The sequence below is a fragment of the Phyllobates terribilis genome, unplaced genomic scaffold (assembly GCF_046119375.1).
Source record: "Phyllobates terribilis strain yellow unplaced genomic scaffold, ASM4611937v1 Scaffold_40__1_contigs__length_11209783, whole genome shotgun sequence".
Classification (NCBI taxonomy): domain Eukaryota; kingdom Metazoa; phylum Chordata; class Amphibia; order Anura; family Dendrobatidae; genus Phyllobates; species Phyllobates terribilis.
The window spans coordinates 1,930,771-1,953,156 of NW_027362800.1; the positions used below are offsets into that span (position 1 = coordinate 1,930,771).

At 45.2% G+C, this 22,386-nt stretch overlaps 17 non-coding genes across 17 annotated transcripts; all 17 read right to left on the minus strand.

Moving 5' to 3' along the window:
- Positions 1–695: 695 nt before the first annotated feature.
- On the minus strand, positions 696–886 carry LOC141189741 (U2 spliceosomal RNA). The gene has a single exon (XR_012263788.1). It is a non-coding gene; the product is annotated as a U2 spliceosomal RNA (small nuclear RNA).
- A 1,118-nt stretch (positions 887–2,004) lies between these two features.
- Positions 2,005–2,195, minus strand: LOC141186959 (U2 spliceosomal RNA). The gene has a single exon (XR_012261189.1). It is a non-coding gene; the product is annotated as a U2 spliceosomal RNA (small nuclear RNA).
- Positions 2,196–3,315: 1,120 nt separating this feature from the next.
- Positions 3,316–3,506, minus strand: LOC141189752 (U2 spliceosomal RNA). Its single transcript, XR_012263799.1, has one exon. It is a non-coding gene; the product is annotated as a U2 spliceosomal RNA (small nuclear RNA).
- A 1,124-nt stretch (positions 3,507–4,630) lies between these two features.
- Positions 4,631–4,821, minus strand: LOC141189766 (U2 spliceosomal RNA). Its single transcript, XR_012263811.1, has one exon. It is a non-coding gene; the product is annotated as a U2 spliceosomal RNA (small nuclear RNA).
- Positions 4,822–5,949: 1,128 nt separating this feature from the next.
- On the minus strand, positions 5,950–6,140 carry LOC141186971 (U2 spliceosomal RNA). Its single transcript, XR_012261200.1, has one exon. It is a non-coding gene; the product is annotated as a U2 spliceosomal RNA (small nuclear RNA).
- A 1,120-nt stretch (positions 6,141–7,260) lies between these two features.
- LOC141189777 (U2 spliceosomal RNA) lies at positions 7,261–7,451 on the minus strand. Its single transcript, XR_012263822.1, has one exon. It is a non-coding gene; the product is annotated as a U2 spliceosomal RNA (small nuclear RNA).
- Positions 7,452–8,574: 1,123 nt separating this feature from the next.
- LOC141189789 (U2 spliceosomal RNA) lies at positions 8,575–8,765 on the minus strand. Its single transcript, XR_012263833.1, has one exon. It is a non-coding gene; the product is annotated as a U2 spliceosomal RNA (small nuclear RNA).
- A 1,122-nt stretch (positions 8,766–9,887) lies between these two features.
- Positions 9,888–10,078, minus strand: LOC141185337 (U2 spliceosomal RNA). The gene has a single exon (XR_012260009.1). It is a non-coding gene; the product is annotated as a U2 spliceosomal RNA (small nuclear RNA).
- A 1,120-nt stretch (positions 10,079–11,198) lies between these two features.
- LOC141184617 (U2 spliceosomal RNA) lies at positions 11,199–11,389 on the minus strand. Its single transcript, XR_012259355.1, has one exon. It is a non-coding gene; the product is annotated as a U2 spliceosomal RNA (small nuclear RNA).
- A 1,120-nt stretch (positions 11,390–12,509) lies between these two features.
- Positions 12,510–12,700, minus strand: LOC141189800 (U2 spliceosomal RNA). Its single transcript, XR_012263844.1, has one exon. It is a non-coding gene; the product is annotated as a U2 spliceosomal RNA (small nuclear RNA).
- Positions 12,701–13,820: 1,120 nt separating this feature from the next.
- LOC141184625 (U2 spliceosomal RNA) lies at positions 13,821–14,011 on the minus strand. Its single transcript, XR_012259363.1, has one exon. It is a non-coding gene; the product is annotated as a U2 spliceosomal RNA (small nuclear RNA).
- Positions 14,012–15,130: 1,119 nt separating this feature from the next.
- Positions 15,131–15,321, minus strand: LOC141189812 (U2 spliceosomal RNA). Its single transcript, XR_012263855.1, has one exon. It is a non-coding gene; the product is annotated as a U2 spliceosomal RNA (small nuclear RNA).
- Positions 15,322–16,440: 1,119 nt separating this feature from the next.
- On the minus strand, positions 16,441–16,631 carry LOC141189823 (U2 spliceosomal RNA). Its single transcript, XR_012263866.1, has one exon. It is a non-coding gene; the product is annotated as a U2 spliceosomal RNA (small nuclear RNA).
- A 1,121-nt stretch (positions 16,632–17,752) lies between these two features.
- Positions 17,753–17,943, minus strand: LOC141189834 (U2 spliceosomal RNA). Its single transcript, XR_012263877.1, has one exon. It is a non-coding gene; the product is annotated as a U2 spliceosomal RNA (small nuclear RNA).
- Positions 17,944–19,065: 1,122 nt separating this feature from the next.
- LOC141189845 (U2 spliceosomal RNA) lies at positions 19,066–19,256 on the minus strand. Its single transcript, XR_012263888.1, has one exon. It is a non-coding gene; the product is annotated as a U2 spliceosomal RNA (small nuclear RNA).
- A 1,124-nt stretch (positions 19,257–20,380) lies between these two features.
- Positions 20,381–20,571, minus strand: LOC141184877 (U2 spliceosomal RNA). Its single transcript, XR_012259591.1, has one exon. It is a non-coding gene; the product is annotated as a U2 spliceosomal RNA (small nuclear RNA).
- A 1,121-nt stretch (positions 20,572–21,692) lies between these two features.
- LOC141189857 (U2 spliceosomal RNA) lies at positions 21,693–21,883 on the minus strand. Its single transcript, XR_012263899.1, has one exon. It is a non-coding gene; the product is annotated as a U2 spliceosomal RNA (small nuclear RNA).
- Positions 21,884–22,386: the final 503 nt, after the last annotated feature.

The following is a 22,386-nucleotide window of genomic DNA, read 5'->3' on the forward strand; positions in this document are numbered from 1 at the left end:
CGTTCCATTGCCACATTCCGTCTACTGCAGGCGGGATACCTGGATGGCTGAATGTCACTGAGAAGCTCACAGAGACCGCCATAAGCAACAGTTTAAAAGAATGCCACAGACTAATCAACCAAACTTTTTGGGTTGGTTTCTCTTTTATAGTCTGCAGGCATTAAATGAAAGAAGTCAGTGTTCCAGCAGAGGGAGACAACGTTTCAGAAAAGGCATTGTAGCAAACCAAAAAAGAAATTTTAAGTGCAGCAGAGTAACCAGCTCACATACCTGTTAGCTCAGGTGAGTTTAAAAGGCTGCTGTTGATAACAAGGGCATTTGCTAAATAGATGGTGTGTGTGCAACAATATACTGAAAGGTCAATTATATTGTGCAGCTTATCTCACCACCTGTAGTTATTTAGGTGAAAGCTCCAAAATGCTTGCCTAATATGTCTGTTTATCCAAAAGGAAGTATAGAGGGAGAGCTAGATAGATAGCATTGCATTACATTACATTACATGGCAATGCAATGCACAGTTGCTTAAGTTGAACCAAAATGAGCTTGTCATCTGGCTTCTGCAACTTTTAACATGAAAAATCCAATGAGGAGAAGAAAAGCAAAGCCAAAGAGTCCATCCCAAAATCCGACAAACAAGCAAAATGAACAAAAAGCATTGAATTCAATTCTTTCTGATTTTAGAAACTGCATTAAAGAAGGGGTGCACCGGTCCTGGAGATACTGCAATACCAGGTCAATGCGTGGAGTGGACAGAGCAAGCTCTTTTTCCATCTCCCTGTTCTAAAAATCCATTTAATATATGGTCCCCAGATAGGGGACGTATCAGATATTAAACTGATAAGAACAGATACTACACTTGATCTTAGCCAAAAGGCCGAGAAGCGATAACCAGAATTGGTTTCCGACTACGGTGCCACCCAAGGATTCTGAAAAGTCCATTTGTGGAGATGGCCACCTGGACTCCCGTTAAGAAGACATGCTGTCAACCTCTAGATCCCTCACATGCCTGCACTTTTCGGCTTGCTGCTGCTGCAATCCACGCGTTTTAGATCTGCATAACTCCACCTCTTTTAGCACAGTACCCTCAACCCCCGGCTGTTCCCACCCGCCTCAACACCGTTGGAAGGGAGGAGAACCAATTAAGGCGGGGGGGGTGGAACGAGCAGCTGTCTACCCTTAGCAGGAGGGTTGCTGATTAATTACCTCTCCTGCTGTTGCTGCTGCTGGCTGTCCAGCAGCAGACTGAAGGTGGCTGCTGCTGTGCGCAGGTATATAAAGGCTCAGAGCCTATTATGACACGCGCAGCCAGCGTTCCATTGCCACATTCCGTCTACTGCAGGCGGGATACCTGGATGGCTGAATGTCACTGAGAAGCTCACAGAGACCGCCATAAGCAACAGTTTAAAAGAATGCCACAGACTAATCAACCAAACTTTTTGGGTTGGTTTCTCTTTTATAGTCTGCAGGCATTAAATGAAAGAAGTCAGTGTTCCAGCAGAGGGAGACAACGTTTCAGAAAAGGCATTGTAGCAAACCAAAAAAGAAATTTTAAGCGCAGCAGAGTAACCAGCTCACATACCTGTTAGCTCAGGTGAGTTTAAAAGGCTGCTGTTGATAACAAGGGCATTTGCTAAATAGATGGTGTGTGTGCAACAATATACTGAAAGGTCAATTATATTGTGCAGCTTATCTCACCACCTGTAGTTATTTAGGTGAAAGCTCCAAAATGCTTGCCTAATATGTCTGTTTATCCAAAAGGAAGTATAGAGGGAGAGCTAGATAGATAGCATTGCATTACATTACATTACATGGCAATGCAATGCACAGTTGCTGAAGTTGAACCAAAATGAGCTTGTCATCTGGCTTCTGCAACTTTTAACATGAAAAATCCAATGAGGAGAAGAAAAGCAAAGCCAAAGAGTCCATCCCAAAATCCGACAAACAAGCAAAATGAACAAAAAGCATTGAATTCAATTCTTTCTGATTTTAGAAACTGCATTAAAGAAAGGGTGCACCGGTCCTGGAGATACTGCAATACCAGGTCAATGCGTGGAGTGGACAGAGCAAGCTCTTTTTCCATCTCCCTGTTCTAAAAATCCATTTAATATATGGTCCCCAGATAGGGGACGTATCAGATATTAAACTGATAAGAACAGATACTACACTTGATCTTAGCCAAAAGGCCGAGAAGCGATAACCAGAATTGGTTTCCGACTACGGTGCCACCCAAGGATTCTGAAAAGTCCATTTGTGGAGATGGCCACCTGGACTCCCGTTAAGAAGACATGCTGTCAACCTCTAGATCCCTCACATGCCTGCACTTTTCGGCTTGCTGCTGCTGCAATCCACGCGTTTTAGATCTGCATAACTCCACCTCTTTTAGCACAGTACCCTCAACCCCCGGCTGTTCCCACCCGCCTCAACACCGTTGGAAGGGAGGAGAACCAATTAAGGCGGGGGGGGGGTGGAACGAGCAGCTGTCTACCCTTAGCAGGAGGGTTGCTGATTAATTACCTCTCCTGCTGCTGCTGCTGCTGGCTGTCCAGCAGCAGACTGAAGGTGGCTGCTGCTGTGCGCAGGTATATAAAGGCTCAGAGCCTATTATGACACGCGCAGCCAGCGTTCCATTGCCACATTCCGTCTACTGCAGGCGGGATACCTGGATGGCTGAATGTCACTGAGAAGCTCACAGAGACCGCCATAAGCAACAGTTTAAAAGAATGCCACAGACTAATCAACCAAACTTTTTGGGTTGGTTTCTCTTTTATAGTCTGCAGGCATTAAATGAAAGAAGTCAGTGTTCCAGCAGAGGGAGACAACGTTTCAGAAAAGGCTTTGTAGCAAACCAAAAAAGAAATTTTAAGCGCAGCAGAGTAACCAGCTCACATACCTGTTAGCTCAGGTGAGTTTAAAAGGCTGCTGTTGATAACAAGGGCATTTGCTAAATAGATGGTGTGTGTGCAACAATATACTGAAAGGTCAATTATATTGTGCAGCTTATCTCACCACCTGTAGTTATTTAGGTGAAAGCTCCAAAATGCTTGCCTAATATGTCTGTTTATCCAAAAGGAAGTATAGAGGGAGAGCTAGATAGATAGCATTGCATTACATTACATTACATGGCAATGCAATGCACAGTTGCTGAAGTTGAACCAAAATGAGCTTGTCATCTGGCTTCTGCAACTTTTAACATGAAAAATCCAATGAGGAGAAGAAAAGCAAAGCCAAAGAGTCCATCCCAAAATCCGACAAACAAGCAAAATGAACAAAAAGCATTGAATTCAATTCTTTCTGATTTTAGAAACTGCATTAAAGAAGGGGTGCACCGGTCCTGGAGATACTGCAATACCAGGTCAATGCGTGGAGTGGACAGAGCAAGCTCTTTTTCCATCTCCCTGTTCTAAAAATCCATTTAATATATGGTCCCCAGATAGGGGACGTATCAGATATTAAACTGATAAGAACAGATACTACACTTGATCTTAGCCAAAAGGCCGAGAAGCGATAACCAGAATTGGTTTCCGACTACGGTGCCACCCAAGGATTCTGAAAAGTCCATTTGTGGAGATGGCCACCTGGACTCCCGTTAAGAAGACATGCTGTCAACCTCTAGATCCCTCACATGCCTGCACTTTTCGGCTTGCTGCTGCTGCAATCCACGCGTTTTAGATCTGCATAACTCCACCTCTTTTAGCACAGTACCCTCAACCCCCGGCTGTTCCCACCCGCCTCAACACCGTTGGAAGGGAGGAGAACCAATTAAGGCGGGGGGGGGGGGGGTGGAACGAGCAGCTGTCTACCCTTAGCAGGAGGGTTGCTGATTAATTACCTCTCCTGCTGCTGCTGCTGCTGGCTGTCCAGCAGCAGACTGAAGGTGGCTGCTGCTGTGCGCAGGTATATATAGGCTCAGAGCCTATTATGACACGCGCAGCCAGCGTTCCATTGCCACATTCCGTCTACTGCAGGCGGGATACCTGGACGGCTGAATGTCACTGAGAAGCTCACAGAGACCGCCATAAGCAACAGTTTAAAAGAATGCCACAGACTAATCAACCAAACTTTTTGGGTTGGTTTCTCTTTTATAGTCTGCAGGCATTAAATGAAAGAAGTCAGTGTTCCAGCAGAGGGAGACAACGTTTCAGAAAAGGCATTGTAGCAAACCAAAAAAGAAATTTTAAGCGCAGCAGAGTAACCAGCTCACATACCTGTTAGCTCAGGTGAGTTTAAAAGGCTGCTGTTGATAACAAGGGCATTTGCTAAATAGATGGTGTGTGTGCAACAATATACTGAAAGGTCAATTATATTGTGCAGCTTATCTCACCACCTGTAGTTATTTAGGTGAAAGCTCCAAAATGCTTGCCTAATATGTCTGTTTATCCAAAAGGAAGTATAGAGGGAGAGCTAGATAGATAGCATTGCATTACATTACATTACATGGCAATGCAATGCACAGTTGCTGAAGTTGAACCAAAATGAGCTTGTCATCTGGCTTCTGCAACTTTTAACATGAAAAATCCAATGAGGAGAAGAAAAGCAAAGCCAAAGAGTCCATCCCAAAATCCGACAAACAAGCAAAATGAACAAAAAGCATTGAATTCAATTCTTTCTGATTTTAGAAACTGCATTAAAGAAGGGGTGCACCGGTCCTGGAGATACTGCAATACCAGGTCAATGCGTGGAGTGGACAGAGCAAGCTCTTTTTCCATCTCCCTGTTCTAAAAATCCATTTAATATATGGTCCCCAGATAGGGGACGTATCAGATATTAAACTGATAAGAACAGATACTACACTTGATCTTAGCCAAAAGGCCGAGAAGCGATAACCAGAATTGGTTTCCGACTACGGTGCCACCCAAGGATTCTGAAAAGTCCATTTGTGGAGATGGCCACCTGGACTCCCGTTAAGAAGACATGCTGTCAACCTCTAGATCCCTCACATGCCTGCACTTTTCGGCTTGCTGCTGCTGCAATCCACGCGTTTTAGATCTGCATAACTCCACCTCTTTTAGCACAGTACCCTCAACCCCCGGCTGTTCCCACCCGCCTCAACACCGTTGGAAGGGAGGAGAACCAATTAAGGCGGGGGGGAGGGGGGGGGGTGGAACGAGCAGCTGTCTACCCTTAGCAGGAGGGTTGCTGATTAATTACCTCTCCTGCTGCTGCTGCTGCTGGCTGTCCAGCAGCAGACTGAAGGTGGCTGCTGCTGTGCGCAGGTATATATAGGCTCAGAGCCTATTATGACACGCGCAGCCAGCGTTCCATTGCCACATTCCGTCTACTGCAGGCGGGATACCTGGACGGCTGAATGTCACTGAGAAGCTCACAGAGACCGCCATAAGCAACAGTTTAAAAGAATGCCACAGACTAATCAACCAAACTTTTTGGGTTGGTTTCTCTTTTATAGTCTGCAGGCATTAAATGAAAGAAGTCAGTGTTCCAGCAGAGGGAGACAACGTTTCAGAAAAGGCATTGTAGCAAACCAAAAAAGAAATTTTAAGCGCAGCAGAGTAACCAGCTCACATACCTGTTAGCTCAGGTGAGTTTAAAAGGCTGCTGTTGATAACAAGGGCATTTGCTAAATAGATGGTGTGTGTGCAACAATATACTGAAAGGTCAATTATATTGTGCAGCTTATCTCACCACCTGTAGTTATTTAGGTGAAAGCTCCAAAATGCTTGCCTAATATGTCTGTTTATCCAAAAGGAAGTATAGAGGGAGAGCTAGATAGATAGCATTGCATTACATTACATTACATGGCAATGCAATGCACAGTTGCTGAAGTTGAACCAAAATGAGCTTGTCATCTGGCTTCTGCAACTTTTAACATGAAAAATCCAATGAGGAGAAGAAAAGCAAAGCCAAAGAGTCCATCCCAAAATCCGACAAACAAGCAAAATGAACAAAAAGCATTGAATTCAATTCTTTCTGATTTTAGAAACTGCATTAAAGAAAGGGTGCACCGGTCCTGGAGATACTGCAATACCAGGTCAATGCGTGGAGTGGACAGAGCAAGCTCTTTTTCCATCTCCCTGTTCTAAAAATCCATTTAATATATGGTCCCCAGATAGGGGACGTATCAGATATTAAACTGATAAGAACAGATACTACACTTGATCTTAGCCAAAAGGCCGAGAAGCGATAACCAGAATTGGTTTCCGACTACGGTGCCACCCAAGGATTCTGAAAAGTCCATTTGTGGAGATGGCCACCTGGACTCCCGTTAAGAAGACATGCTGTCAACCTCTAGATCCCTCACATGCCTGCACTTTTCGGCTTGCTGCTGCTGCAATCCACGCGTTTTAGATCTGCATAACTCCACCTCTTTTAGCACAGTACCCTCAACCCCCGGCTGTTCCCACCCGCCTCAACACCGTTGGAAGGGAGGAGAACCAATTAAGGCGGGGGGGGGGTGGAACGAGCAGCTGTCTACCCTTAGCAGGAGGGTTGCTGATTAATTACCTCTCCTGCTGCTGCTGCTGCTGGCTGTCCAGCAGCAGACTGAAGGTGGCTGCTGCTGTGCGCAGGTATATAAAGGCTCAGAGCCTATTATGACACGCGCAGCCAGCGTTCCATTGCCACATTCCGTCTACTGCAGGCGGGATACCTGGATGGCTGAATGTCACTGAGAAGCTCACAGAGACCGCCATAAGCAACAGTTTAAAAGAATGCCACAGACTAATCAACCAAACTTTTTGGGTTGGTTTCTCTTTTATAGTCTGCAGGCATTAAATGAAAGAAGTCAGTGTTCCAGCAGAGGGAGACAACGTTTCAGAAAAGGCATTGTAGCAAACCAAAAAAGAAATTTTAAGCGCAGCAGAGTAACCAGCTCACATACCTGTTAGCTCAGGTGAGTTTAAAAGGCTGCTGTTGATAACAAGGGCATTTGCTAAATAGATGGTGTGTGTGCAACAATATACTGAAAGGTCAATTATATTGTGCAGCTTATCTCACCACCTGTAGTTATTTAGGTGAAAGCTCCAAAATGCTTGCCTAATATGTCTGTTTATCCAAAAGGAAGTATAGAGGGAGAGCTAGATAGATAGCATTGCATTACATTACATTACATGGCAATGCAATGCACAGTTGCTGAAGTTGAACCAAAATGAGCTTGTCATCTGGCTTCTGCAACTTTTAACATGAAAAATCCAATGAGGAGAAGAAAAGCAAAGCCAAAGAGTCCATCCCAAAATCCGACAAACAAGCAAAATGAACAAAAAGCATTGAATTCAATTCTTTCTGATTTTAGAAACTGCATTAAAGAAGGGGTGCACCGGTCCTGGAGATACTGCAATACCAGGTCAATGCGTGGAGTGGACAGAGCAAGCTCTTTTTCCATCTCCCTGTTCTAAAAATCCATTTAATATATGGTCCCCAGATAGGGGACGTATCAGATATTAAACTGATAAGAACAGATACTACACTTGATCTTAGCCAAAAGGCCGAGAAGCGATAACCAGAATTGGTTTCCGACTACGGTGCCACCCAAGGATTCTGAAAAGTCCATTTGTGGAGATGGCCACCTGGACTCCCGTTAAGAAGACATGCTGTCAACCTCTAGATCCCTCACATGCCTGCACTTTTCGGCTTGCTGCTGCTGCAATCCACGCGTTTTAGATCTGCATAACTCCACCTCTTTTAGCACAGTACCCTCAACCCCCGGCTGTTCCCACCCGCCTCAACACCGTTGGAAGGGAGGAGAACCAATTAAGGCGGGGGGGGGGGGGTGGAACGAGCAGCTGTCTACCCTTAGCAGGAGGGTTGCTGATTAATTACCTCTCCTGCTGCTGCTGCTGCTGGCTGTCCAGCAGCAGACTGAAGGTGGCTGCTGCTGTGCGCAGGTATATATAGGCTCAGAGCCTATTATGACACGCGCAGCCAGCGTTCCATTGCCACATTCCGTCTACTGCAGGCGGGATACCTGGACGGCTGAATGTCACTGAGAAGCTCACAGAGACCGCCATAAGCAACAGTTTAAAAGAATGCCACAGACTAATCAACCAAACTTTTTGGGTTGGTTTCTCTTTTATAGTCTGCAGGCATTAAATGAAAGAAGTCAGTGTTCCAGCAGAGGGAGACAACGTTTCAGAAAAGGCATTGTAGCAAACCAAAAAAGAAATTTTAAGCGCAGCAGAGTAACCAGCTCACATACCTGTTAGCTCAGGTGAGTTTAAAAGGCTGCTGTTGATTTCAAGGGCATTTGCTAAATAGATGGTGTGTGTGCAACAATATACTGAAAGGTCAATTATATTGTGCAGCTTATCTCACCACCTGTAGTTATTTAGGTGAAAGCTCCAAAATGCTTGCCTAATATGTCTGTTTATCCAAAAGGAAGTATAGAGGGAGAGCTAGATAGATAGCATTGCATTACATTACATTACATGGCAATGCAATGCACAGTTGCTGAAGTTGAACCAAAATGAGCTTGTCATCTGGCTTCTGCAACTTTTAACATGAAAAATCCAATGAGGAGAAGAAAAGCAAAGCCAAAGAGTCCATCCCAAAATCCGACAAACAAGCAAAATGAACAAAAAGCATTGAATTCAATTCTTTCTGATTTTAGAAACTGCATTAAAGAAGGGGTGCACCGGTCCTGGAGATACTGCAATACCAGGTCAATGCGTGGAGTGGACAGAGCAAGCTCTTTTTCCATCTCCCTGTTCTAAAAATCCATTTAATATATGGTCCCCAGATAGGGGACGTATCAGATATTAAACTGATAAGAACAGATACTACACTTGATCTTAGCCAAAAGGCCGAGAAGCGATAACCAGAATTGGTTTCCGACTACGGTGCCACCCAAGGATTCTGAAAAGTCCATTTGTGGAGATGGCCACCTGGACTCCCGTTAAGAAGACATGCTGTCAACCTCTAGATCCCTCACATGCCTGCACTTTTCGGCTTGCTGCTGCTGCAATCCACGCGTTTTAGATCTGCATAACTCCACCTCTTTTAGCACAGTACCCTCAACCCCCGGCTGTTCCCACCCGCCTCAACACCGTTGGAAGGGAGGAGAACCAATTAAGGCGGGGGGGGGGGGTGGAACGAGCAGCTGTCTACCCTTAGCAGGAGGGTTGCTGATTAATTACCTCTCCTGCTGCTGCTGCTGCTGGCTGTCCAGCAGCAGACTGAAGGTGGCTGCTGCTGTGCGCAGGTATATATAGGCTCAGAGCCTATTATGACACGCGCAGCCAGCGTTCCATTGCCACATTCCGTCTACTGCAGGCGGGATACCTGGACGGCTGAATGTCACTGAGAAGCTCACAGAGACCGCCATAAGCAACAGTTTAAAAGAATGCCACAGACTAATCAACCAAACTTTTTGGGTTGGTTTCTCTTTTATAGTCTGCAGGCATTAAATGAAAGAAGTCAGTGTTCCAGCAGAGGGAGACAACGTTTCAGAAAAGGCATTGTAGCAAACCAAAAAAGAAATTTTAAGCGCAGCAGAGTAACCAGCTCACATACCTGTTAGCTCAGGTGAGTTTAAAAGGCTGCTGTTGATAACAAGGGCATTTGCTAAATAGATGGTGTGTGTGCAACAATATACTGAAAGGTCAATTATATTGTGCAGCTTATCTCACCACCTGTAGTTATTTAGGTGAAAGCTCCAAAATGCTTGCCTAATATGTCTGTTTATCCAAAAGGAAGTATAGAGGGAGAGCTAGATAGATAGCATTGCATTACATTACATTACATGGCAATGCAATGCACAGTTGCTGAAGTTGAACCAAAATGAGCTTGTCATCTGGCTTCTGCAACTTTTAACATGAAAAATCCAATGAGGAGAAGAAAAGCAAAGCCAAAGAGTCCATCCCAAAATCCGACAAACAAGCAAAATGAACAAAAAGCATTGAATTCAATTCTTTCTGATTTTAGAAACTGCATTAAAGAAGGGGTGCACCGGTCCTGGAGATACTGCAATACCAGGTCAATGCGTTGAGTGGACAGAGCAAGCTCTTTTTCCATCTCCCTGTTCAAAAAATCCATTTAATATATGGTCCCCAGATAGGGGACGTATCAGATATTAAACTGATAAGAACAGATACTACACTTGATCTTAGCCAAAAGGCCGAGAAGCGATAACCAGAATTGGTTTCCGACTACGGTGCCACCCAAGGATTCTGAAAAGTCCATTTGTGGAGATGGCCACCTGGACTCCCGTTAAGAAGACATGCTGTCAACCTCTAGATCCCTCACATGCCTGCACTTTTCGGCTTGCTGCTGCTGCAATCCACGCGTTTTAGATCTGCATAACTCCACCTCTTTTAGCACAGTACCCTCAACCCCCGGCTGTTCCCACCCGCCTCAACACCGTTGGAAGGGAGGAGAACCAATTAAGGCGGGGGGGGGGTGGAACGAGCAGCTGTCTACCCTTAGCAGGAGGGTTGCTGATTAATTACCTCTCCTGCTGCTGCTGCTGCTGGCTGTCCAGCAGCAGACTGAAGGTGGCTGCTGCTGTGCGCAGGTATATAAAGGCTCAGAGCCTATTATGACACGCGCAGCCAGCGTTCCATTGCCACATTCCGTCTACTGCAGGCGGGATACCTGGATGGCTGAATGTCACTGAGAAGCTCACAGAGACCGCCATAAGCAACAGTTTAAAAGAATGCCACAGACTAATCAACCAAACTTTTTGGGTTGGTTTCTCTTTTATAGTCTGCAGGCATTAAATGAAAGAAGTCAGTGTTCCAGCAGAGGGAGACAACGTTTCAGAAAAGGCATTGTAGCAAACCAAAAAAGAAATTTTAAGCGCAGCAGAGTAACCAGCTCACATACCTGTTAGCTCAGGTGAGTTTAAAAGGCTGCTGTTGATAACAAGGGCATTTGCTAAATAGATGGTGTGTGTGCAACAATATACTGAAAGGTCAATTATATTGTGCAGCTTATCTCACCACCTGTAGTTATTTAGGTGAAAGCTCCAAAATGCTTGCCTAATATGTCTGTTTATCCAAAAGGAAGTATAGAGGGAGAGCTAGATAGATAGCATTGCATTACATTACATTACATGGCAATGCAATGCACAGTTGCTGAAGTTGAACCAAAATGAGCTTGTCATCTGGCTTCTGCAACTTTTAACATGAAAAATCCAATGAGGAGAAGAAAAGCAAAGCCAAAGAGTCCATCCCAAAATCCGACAAACAAGCAAAATGAACAAAAAGCATTGAATTCAATTCTTTCTGATTTTAGAAACTGCATTAAAGAAGGGGTGCACCGGTCCTGGAGATACTGCAATACCAGGTCAATGCGTGGAGTGGACAGAGCAAGCTCTTTTTCCATCTCCCTGTTCTAAAAATCCATTTAATATATGGTCCCCAGATAGGGGACGTATCAGACATTAAACTGATAAGAACAGATACTACACTTGATCTTAGCCAAAAGGCCGAGAAGCGATAACCAGAATTGGTTTCCGACTACGGTGCCACCCAAGGATTCTGAAAAGTCCATTTGTGGAGATGGCCACCTGGACTCCCGTTAAGAAGACATGCTGTCAACCTCTAGATCCCTCACATGCCTGCACTTTTCGGCTTGCTGCTGCTGCAATCCACGCGTTTTAGATCTGCATAACTCCACCTCTTTTAGCACAGTACCCTCAACCCCCGGCTGTTCCCACCCGCCTCAACACCGTTGGAAGGGAGGAGAACCAATTAAGGCGGGGGGGGGGTGGAACGAGCAGCTGTCTACCCTTAGCAGGAGGGTTGCTGATTAATTACCTCTCCTGCTGCTGCTGCTGCTGGCTGTCCAGCAGCAGACTGAAGGTGGCTGCTGCTGTGCGCAGGTATATAAAGGCTCAGAGCCTATTATGACACGCGCAGACAGCGTTCCATTGCCACATTCCGTCTACTGCAGGCGGGATACCTGGATGGCTGAATGTCACTGAGAAGCTCACAGAGACCGCCATAAGCAACAGTTTAAAAGAATGCCACAGACAAATCAACCAAACTTTTTGGGTTGGTTTCTCTTTTATAGTCTGCAGGCATTAAATGAAAGAAGTCAGTGTTCCAGCAGAGGGAGACAACGTTTCAGAAAAGGCATTGTAGCAAACCAAAAAAGAAATTTTAAGCGCAGCAGAGTAACCAGCTCACATACCTGTTAGCTCAGGTGAGTTTAAAAGGCTGCTGTTGATAACAAGGGCATTTGCTAAATAGATGGTGTGTGTGCAACAATATACTGAAATGTCAATTATATTGTGCAGCTTATCTCACCACCTGTAGTTATTTAGGTGAAAGCTCCAAAATGCTTGCCTAATATGTCTGTTTATCCAAAAGGAAGTATAGAGGGAGAGCTAGATAGATAGCATTGCATTACATTACATTACATGGCAATGCAATGCACAGTTGCTGAAGTTGAACCAAAATGAGCTTGTCATCTGGCTTCTGCAACTTTTAACATGAAAAATCCAATGAGGAGAAGAAAAGCAAAGCCAAAGAGTCCATCCCAAAATCCGACAAACAAGCAAAATGAACAAAAAGCATTGAATTCAATTCTTTCTGATTTTAGAAACTGCATTAAAGAAGGGGTGCACCGGTCCTGGAGATACTGCAATACCAGGTCAATGCGTGGAGTGGACAGAGCAAGCTCTTTTTCCATCTCCCTGTTCTAAAAATCCATTTAATATATGGTCCCCAGATAGGGGACGTATCAGATATTAAACTGATAAGAACAGATACTACACTTGATCTTAGCCAAAAGGCCGAGAAGCGATAACCAGAATTGGTTTTCGACTACGGTGCCACCCAAGGATTCTGAAAAGTCCATTTGTGGAGATGGCCACCTGGACTCCCGTTAAGAAGACATGCTGTCAACCTCTAGATCCCTCACATGCCTGCACTTTTCGGCTTGCTGCTGCTGCAATCCACGCGTTTTAGATCTGCATAACTCCACCTCTTTTAGCACAGTACCCTCAACCCCCGGCTGTTCCCACCCGCCTCAACACCGTTGGAAGGGAGGAGAACCAATTAAGGCGGGGGGGGGGTGGAACGAGCAGCTGTCTACCCTTAGCAGGAGGGTTGCTGATTAATTACCTCTCCTGCTGCTGCTGCTGCTGGCTGTCCAGCAGCAGACTGAAGGTGGCTGCTGCTGTGCGCAGGTATATAAAGGCTCAGAGCCTATTATGACACGCGCAGCCAGCGTTCCATTGCCACATTCCGTCTACTGCAGGCGGGATACCTGGATGGCTGAATGTCACTGAGAAGCTCACAGAGACCGCCATAAGCAACAGTTTAAAAGAATGCCACAGACTAATCAACCAAACTTTTTGGGTTGGTTTCTCTTTTATAGTCTGCAGGCATTAAATGACAGAAGTCAGTGTTCCAGCAGAGGGAGACAACGTTTCAGAAAAGGCATTGTAGCAAACCAAAAAAGAAATTTTAAGCGCAGCAGAGTAACCAGCTCACATACCTGTTAGCTCAGGTGAGTTTAAAAGGCTGCTGTTGATAACAAGGGCATTTGCTAAATAGATGGTGTGTGTGCAACAATATACTGAAAGGTCAATTATATTGTGCAGCTTATCTCACCACCTGTAGTTATTTAGGTGAAAGCTCCAAAATGCTTGCCTAATATGTCTGTTTATCCAAAAGGAAGTATAGAGGGAGAGCTAGATAGATAGCATTGCATTACATTACATTACATGGCAATGCAATGCACAGTTGCTGAAGTTGAACTAAAATGAGCTTGTCATCTGGCTTCTGCAACTTTTAACATGAAAAATCCAATGAGGAGAAGAAAAGCAAAGCCAAAGAGTCCATCCCAAAATCCGACAAACAAGCAAAATGAACAAAAAGCATTGAATTCAATTCTTTCTGATTTTAGAAACTGCATTAAAGAAGGGGTGCACCGGTCCTGGAGATACTGCAATACCAGGTCAATGCGTGGAGTGGACAGAGCAAGCTCTTTTTCCATCTCCCTGTTCTAAAAATCCATTTAATATATGGTCCCCAGATAGGGGATGTATCAGATATTAAACTGATAAGAACAGATACTACACTTGATCTTAGCCAAAAGGCCGAGAAGCGATAACCAGAATTGGTTTCCGACTACGGTGCCACCCAAGGATTCTGAAAAGTCCATTTGTGGAGATGGCCACCTGGACTCCCGTTAAGAAGACATGCTGTCAACCTCTAGATCCCTCACATGCCTGCACTTTTCGGCTTGCTGCTGCTGCAATCCACGCGTTTTAGATCTGCATAACTCCACCTCTTTTAGCACAGTACCCTCAACCCCCGGCTGTTCCCACCCGCCTCAACACCGTTGGAAGGGAGGAGAACCAATTAAGGCGGGGGGGGGTGGAACGAGCAGCTGTCTACCCTTAGCAGGAGGGTTGCTGATTAATTACCTCTCCTGCTGCTGCTGCTGCTGGCTGTCCAGCAGCAGACTGAAGGTGGCTGCTGCTGTGCGCAGGTATATAAAGGCTCAGAGCCTATTATGACACGCGCAGCCAGCGTTCCATTGCCACATTCCGTCTACTGCAGGCGGGATACCTGGATGGCTGAATGTCACTGAGAAGCTCACAGAGACCGCCATAAGCAACAGTTTAAAAGAATGCCACAGACTAATCAACCAAACTTTTTGGGTTGGTTTCTCTTTTATAGTCTGCAGTCATTAAATGAAAGAAGTCAGTGTTCCAGCAGAGGGAGACAACGTTTCAGAAAAGGCATTGTAGCAAACCAAAAAAGAAATTTTAAGCACAGCAGAGTAACCAGCTCACATACCTGTTAGCTCAGGTGAGTTTAAAAGGCTGCTGTTGATAACAAGGGCATTTGCTAAATAGATGGTGTGTGTGCAACAATATACTGAAAGGTCAATTATATTGTGCAGCTTATCTCACCACCTGTAGTTATTTAGGTGAAAGCTCCAAAATGCTTGCCTAATATGTCTGTTTATCCAAAAGGAAGTATAGAGGGAGAGCTAGATAGATAGCATTGCATTACATTACATTACATGGCAATGCAATGCACAGTTGCTGAAGTTGAACCAAAATGAGCTTGTCATCTGGCTTCTGCAACTTTTAACATGAAAAATCCAATGAGGAGAAGAAAAGCAAAGCCAAAGAGTCCATCCCAAAATCCGACAAACAAGCAAAATGAACAAAAAGCATTGAATTCAATTCTTTCTGATTTTAGAAACTGCATTAAAGAAGGGGTGCACCGGTCCTGGAGATACTGCAATACCAGGTCAATGCGTGGAGTGGACAGAGCAAGCTCTTTTTCCATCTCCCTGTTCTAAAAATCCATTTAATATATGGTCCCCAGATAGGGGACGTATCAGATATTAAACTGATAAGAACAGATACTACACTTGATCTTAGCCAAAAGGCCGAGAAGCGATAACCAGAATTGGTTTCCGACTACGGTGCCACCCAAGGATTCTGAAAAGTCCATTTGTGGAGATGGCCACCTGGACTCCCGTTAAGAAGACATGCTGTCAACCTCTAGATCCCTCACATGCCTGCACTTTTCGGCTTGCTGCTGCTGCAATCCACGCGTTTTAGATCTGCATAACTCCACCTCTTTTAGCACAGTACCCTCAACCCCCGGCTGTTCCCACCCGCCTCAACACCGTTGGAAGGGAGGAGAACCAATTAAGGCGGGGGGGGGTGGAACGAGCAGCTGTCTACCCTTAGCAGGAGGGTTGCTGATTAATTACCTCTCCTGCTGCTGCTGCTGCTGGCTGTCCAGCAGCAGACTGAAGGTGGCTGCTGCTGTGCGCAGGTATATAAAGGCTCAGAGCCTATTATGACACGCGCAGCCAGCGTTCCATTGCCACATTCCGTCTACTGCAGGCGGGATACCTGGATGGCTGAATGTCACTGAGAAGCTCACAGAGACCGCCATAAGCAACAGTTTAAAAGAATGCCACAGACTAATCAACCAAACTTTTTGGGTTGGTTTCTCTTTTATAGTCTGCAGGCATTAAATGAAAGAAGTCAGTGTTCCAGCAGAGGGAGACAACGTTTCAGAAAAGGCATTGTAGCAAACCAAAAAAGAAATTTTAAGCGCAGCAGAGTAACCAGCTCACATACCTGTTAGCTCAGGTGAGTTTAGAAGGCTGCTGTTGATAACAAGGGCATTTGCTAAATAGATGGTGTGTGTGCAACAATATACTGAAAGGTCAATTATATTGTGCAGCTTATCTCACCACCTGTAGTTATTTAGGTGAAAGCTCCAAAATGCTTGCCTAATATGTCTGTTTATCCAAAAGGAAGTATAGAGGGAGAGCTAGATAGATAGCATTGCATTACATTACATTACTTGGCAATGCAATGCACAGTTGCTGAAGTTGAACCAAAATGAGCTTGTCATCTGGCTTCTGCAACTTTTAACATGAAAAATCCAATGAGGAGAAGAAAAGCAAAGCCAAAGAGTCCATCCCAAAATCCGACAAACAAGCAAAATGAACAAAAAGCATTGAATTCAATTCTTTCTGATTTTAGAAACTGCATTAAAGAAGGGGTGCACCGGTCCTGGAGATACTGCAATACCAGGTCAATGCGTGGAGTGGACAGAGCAAGCTCTTTTTCCATCTCCCTGTTCTAAAAATCCATTTAATATATGGTCCCCAGATAGGGGACGTATCAGATATTAAACTGATAAGAACAGATACTACACTTGATCTTAGCCAAAAGGCCGAGAAGCGATAACCAGAATTGGTTTCCGACTACGGTGCCACCCAAGGATTCTGAAAAGTCCATTTGTGGAGATGGCCACCTGGACTCCCGTTAAGAAGACATGCTGTCAACCTCTAGATCCCTCACATGCCTGCACTTTTCGGCTTGCTGCTGCTGCAATCCACGCGTTTTAGATTTGCATAACTCCACCTCTTTTAGCACAGTACCCTCAACCCCCGGCTGTTCCCACCCGCCTCAACACCGTTGGAAGGGAGGAGAACCAATTAAGGCGGGGGGGGGGGTGGAACGAGCAGCTGTCTACCCTTAGCAGGAGGGTTGCTGATTAATTACCTCTCCTGCTGCTGCTGCTGCTGGCTGTCCAGCAGCAGACTGAAGGTGGCTGCTGCTGTGCGCAGGTATATAAAGGCTCAGAGCCTATTATGACACGCGCAGCCAGCGTTCCATTGCCACATTCCGTCTACTGCAGGCGGGATACCTGGATGGCTGAATGTCACTGAGAAGCTCACAGAGACCGCCATAAGCAACAGTTTAAAAGAATGCCACAGACTAATCAACCAAACTTTTTGGGTTGGTTTCTCTTTTATAGTCTGCAGGCATTAAATGAAAGAAGTCAGTGTTCCAGCAGAGGGAGACAACGTTTCAGAAACGGCATTGTAGCAAACCAAAAAAGAAATTTTAAGCGCAGCAGAGTAACCAGCTCACATACCTGTTAGCTCAGGTGAGTTTAAAAGGCTGCTGTTGATAACAAGGGCATTTGCTAAATAGATGGTGTGTGTGCAACAATATACTGAAAGGTCAATTATATTGTGCAGCTTATCTCACCACCTGTAGTTATTTAGGTGAAAGCTCCAAAATGCTTGCCTAATATGTCTGTTTATCCAAAAGGAAGTATAGAGGGAGAGCTAGATAGATAGCATTGCATTACATTACATTACATGGCAATGCAATGCACAGTTGCTGAAGTTGAACCAAAATGAGCTTGTCATCTGGCTTCTGCAACTTTTAACATGAAAAATCCAATGAGGAGAAGAAAAGCAAAGCCAAAGAGTCCATCCCAAAATCCGACAAACAAGCAAAATGAACAAAAAGCATTGAATTCAATTCTTTCTGATTTTAGAAACTGCATTAAAGAAGGGGTGCACCGGTCCTGGAGATACTGCAATACCAGGTCAATGCGTGGAGTGGACAGAGCAAGCTCTTTTTCCATCTCCCTGTTCTAAAAATCCATTTAATATATGGTCCCCAGATAGGGGACGTATCAGATATTAAACTGATAAGAACAGATACTACACTTGATCTTAGCCAAAAGGCCGAGAAGCGATAACCAGAATTGGTTTCCGACTACGGTGCCACCCAAGGATTCTGAAAAGTCCATTTGTGGAGATGGCCACCTGGACTCCCGTTAAGAAGACATGCTGTCAACCTCTAGATCCCTCACATGCCTGCACTTTTCGGCTTGCTGCTGCTGCAATCCACGCGTTTTAGATCTGCATAACTCCACCTCTTTTAGCACAGTACCCTCAACCCCCGGCTGTTCCCACCCGCCTCAACACCGTTGGAAGGGAGGAGAACCAATTAAGGCGGGGGGGGGGGGTGGAACGAGCAGCTGTCTACCCTTAGCAGGAGGGTTGCTGATTAATTACCTCTCCTGCTGCTGCTGCTGCTGGCTGTCCAGCAGCAGACTGAAGGTGGCTGCTGCTGTGCGCAGGTATATAAAGGCTCAGAGCCTATTATGACACGCGCAGCCAGCGTTCCATTGCCACATTCCGTCTACTGCAGGCGGGATACCTGGATGGCTGAATGTCACTGAGAAGCTCACAGAGACCGCCATAAGCAACAGTTTAAAAGAATGCCACAGACTAATCAACCAAACTTTTTGGGTTGGTTTCTCTTTTATAGTCTGCAGGCATTAAATGAAAGAAGTCAGTGTTCCAGCAGAGGGAGACAACGTTTCAGAAAAGGCATTGTAGCAAACCAAAAAAGAAATTTTAAGCGCAGCAGAGTAACCAGCTCACATACCTGTTAGCTCAGGTGAGTTTAAAAGGCTGCTGTTGATAACAAGGGCATTTGCTAAATAGATGGTGTGTGTGCAACAATATACTGAAAGGTCAATTATATTGTGCAGCTTATCTCACCACCTGTAGTTATTTAGGTGAAAGCTCCAAAATGCTTGCCTAATATGTCTGTTTATCCAAAAGGAAGTATAGAGGGAGAGCTAGATAGATAGCATTGCATTACATTACATTACATGGCAATGCAATGCACAGTTGCTGAAGTTGAACCAAAATGAGCTTGTCATCTGGCTTCTGCAACTTTTAACATGAAAAATCCAATGAGGAGAAGAAAAGCAAAGCCAAAGAGTCCATCCCAAAATCCGACAAACAAGCAAAATGAACAAAAAGCATTGAATTCAATTCTTTCTGATTTTAGAAACTGCATTAAAGAAGGGGTGCACCGGTCCTGGAGATACTGCAATACCAGGTCAATGCGTGGAGTGGACAGAGCAAGCTCTTTTTCCATCTCCCTGTTCTAAAAATCCATTTAATATATGGTCCCCAGATAGGGGACGTATCAGATATTAAACTGATAAGAACAGATACTACACTTGATCTTAGCCAAAAGGCCGAGAAGCGATAACCAGAATTGGTTTCCGACTACGGTGCCACCCAAGGATTCTGAAAAGTCCATTTGTGGAGATGGCCACCTGGACTCCCGTTAAGAAGACATGCTGTCAACCTCTAGATCCCTCACATGCCTGCACTTTTCGGCTTGCTGCTGCTGCAATCCACGCGTTTTAGATCTGCATAACTCCACCTCTTTTAGCACAGTACCCTCAACCCCCGGCTGTTCCCACCCGCCTCAACACCGTTGGAAGGGAGGAGAACCAATTAAGGCGGGGGGGGGGGGGGTGGAACGAGCAGCTGTCTACCCTTAGCAGGAGGGTTGCTGATTAATTACCTCTCCTGCTGCTGCTGCTGCTGGCTGTCCAGCAGCAGACTGAAGGTGGCTGCTGCTGTGCGCAGGTATATAAAGGCTCAGAGCCTATTATGACACGCGCAGCCAGCGTTCCATTGCCACATTCCGTCTACTGCAGGCGGGATTCCTGGATGGCTGAATGTCACTGAGAAGCTCACAGAGACCGCCATAAGCAACAGTTTAAAAGAATGCCACAGACTAATCAACCAAACTTTTTGGGTTGGTTTCTCTTTTATAGTCTGCAGGCATTAAATGAAAGAAGTCAGTGTTCCAGCAGAGGGAGACAACGTTTCAGAAAAGGCATTGTAGCAAACCAAAAAAGAAATTTTAAGCGCAGCAGAGTAACCAGCTCACATACCTGTTAGCTCAGGTGAGTTTAAAAGGCTGCTGTTGATAACAAGGGCATTTGCTAAATAGATGGTGTGTGTGCAACAATATACTGAAAGGTCAATTATATTGTGCAGCTTATCTCACCACCTGTAGTTATTTAGGTGAAAGCTCCAAAATGCTTGCCTAATATGTCTGTTTATCCAAAAGGAAGTATAGAGGGAGAGCTAGATAGATAGCATTGCATTACATTACATTACATGGCAATGCAATGCACAGTTGCTGAAGTTGAACCAAAATGAGCTTGTCATCTGGCTTCTGCAACTTTTAACATGAAAAATCCAATGAGGAGAAGAAAAGCAAAGCCAAAGAGTCCATCCCAAAATCCGACAAACAAGCAAAATGAACAAAAAGCATTGAATTCAATTCTTTCTGATTTTAGAAACTGCATTAAAGAAGGGGTGCACCGGTCCTGGAGATACTGCAATACCAGGTCAATGCGTGGAGTGGACAGAGCAAGCTGTTTTTCCATCTCCCTGTTCTAAAAATCCATTTAATATATGGTCCCCAGATAGGGGACGTATCAGATATTAAACTGATAAGAACAGATACTACACTTGATCTTAGCCAAAAGGCCGAGAAGCGATAACCAGAATTGGTTTCCGACTACGGTGCCACCCAAGGATTCTGAAAAGTCCATTTGTGGAGATGGCCACCTGGACTCCCGTTAAGAAGACATGCTGTCAACCTCTAGATCCCTCACATGCCTGCACTTTTCGGCTTGCTGCTGCTGCAATCCACGCGTTTTAGATCTGCATAACTTCACCTCTTTTAGCACAGTACCCTCAACCCCCGGCTGTTCCCACCCGCCTCAACACCGTTGGAAGGGAGGAGAACCAATTAAGGCGGGGGGGGTGGTGGAACGAGCAGCTGTCTACCCTTAGCAGGAGGGTTGCTGATTAATTACCTCTCCTGCTGCTGCTGCTGCTGGCTGTCCAGCAGCAGACTGAAGGTGGCTGCTGCTGTGCGCAGGTATATAAAGGCTCAGAGCCTATTATGACACGCGCAGCCAGCGTTCCATTGCCACATTCCGTCTACTGCAGGCGGGATACCTGGATTTCTGAATGTCACTGAGAAGCTCACAGAGACCGCCATACGCAACAGTTTAAAAGAATGCCACAGACTAATCAACCAAACTTTTTGGGTTGGTTTCTCTTTTATAGTCTGCAGGCATTAAATGAAAGAAGTCAGTGTTCCAGCAGAGGGAGACAACGTTTCAGAAAAGGCATTGTAGCAAACCAAAAAAGAAATTTTAAGCGCAGCAGAGTAACCAGCTCACATACCTGTTAGCTCAGGTGAGTTTAAAAGGCTGCTGTTGATAACAAGGGCATTTGCTAAATAGATGGTGTGTGTGCAACAATATACTGAAAGGTCAATTATATTGTGCAGCTTATCTCACCACCTGTAGTTATTTAGGTGAAAGCTCCAAAATGCTTGCCTAATATGTCTGTTTATCCAAAAGGAAGTATAGAGGGAGAGCTAGATAGATAGCATTGCATTACATTACATTACATGGCAATGCAATGCACAGTTGCTGAAGTTGAACCAAAATGAGCTTGTCATCTGGCTTCTGCAACTTTTAACATGAAAAATCCAATGAGGAGAAGAAAAGCAAAGCCAAAGAGTCCATCCCAAAATCCGAGAAACAAGCAAAATGAACAAAAAGCATTGAATTCAATTCTTTCTGATTTTAGAAACTGCATTAAAGAAGGGGTGCACCGGTCCTGGAGATACTGCAATACCAGGTCAATGCGTGGAGTGGACAGAGCAAGCTCTTTTTCCATCTCCCTGTTCTAAAAATCCATTTAATATATGGTCCCCAGATAGGGGACGTATCAGATATTAAACTGATAAGAACAGATACTACACTTGATCTTAGCCAAAAGGCCGAGAAGCGATAACCAGAATTGGTTTCCGACTACGGTGCCACCCAAGGATTCTGAAAAGTCCATTTGTGGAGATGGCCACCTGGACTCCCGTTAAGAAGACATGCTGTCAACCTCTAGATCCCTCACATGCCTGCACTTTTCGGCTTGCTGCTGCTGCAATCCACGCGTTTTAGATCTGCATAACTTCACCTCTTTTAGCACAGTACCCTCAACCCCCGGCTGTTCCCACCCGCCTCAACACCGTTGGAAGGGAGGAGAACCAATTAAGGCGGGGGGGGGGTGGAACGAGCAGCTGTCTACCCTTAGCAGGAGGGTTGCTGATTAATTACCTCTCCTGCTGCTGCTGCTGCTGGCTGTCCAGCAGCAGACTGAAGGTGGCTGCTGCTGTGTGCAGGTATATAAAGGCTCAGAGCCTATTATGACACGCGCAGCCAGCGTTCCATTGCCACATTCCGTCTACTGCAGACGGGATACCTGGATGGCTGAATGTCACTGAGAAGCTCACAGAGACCG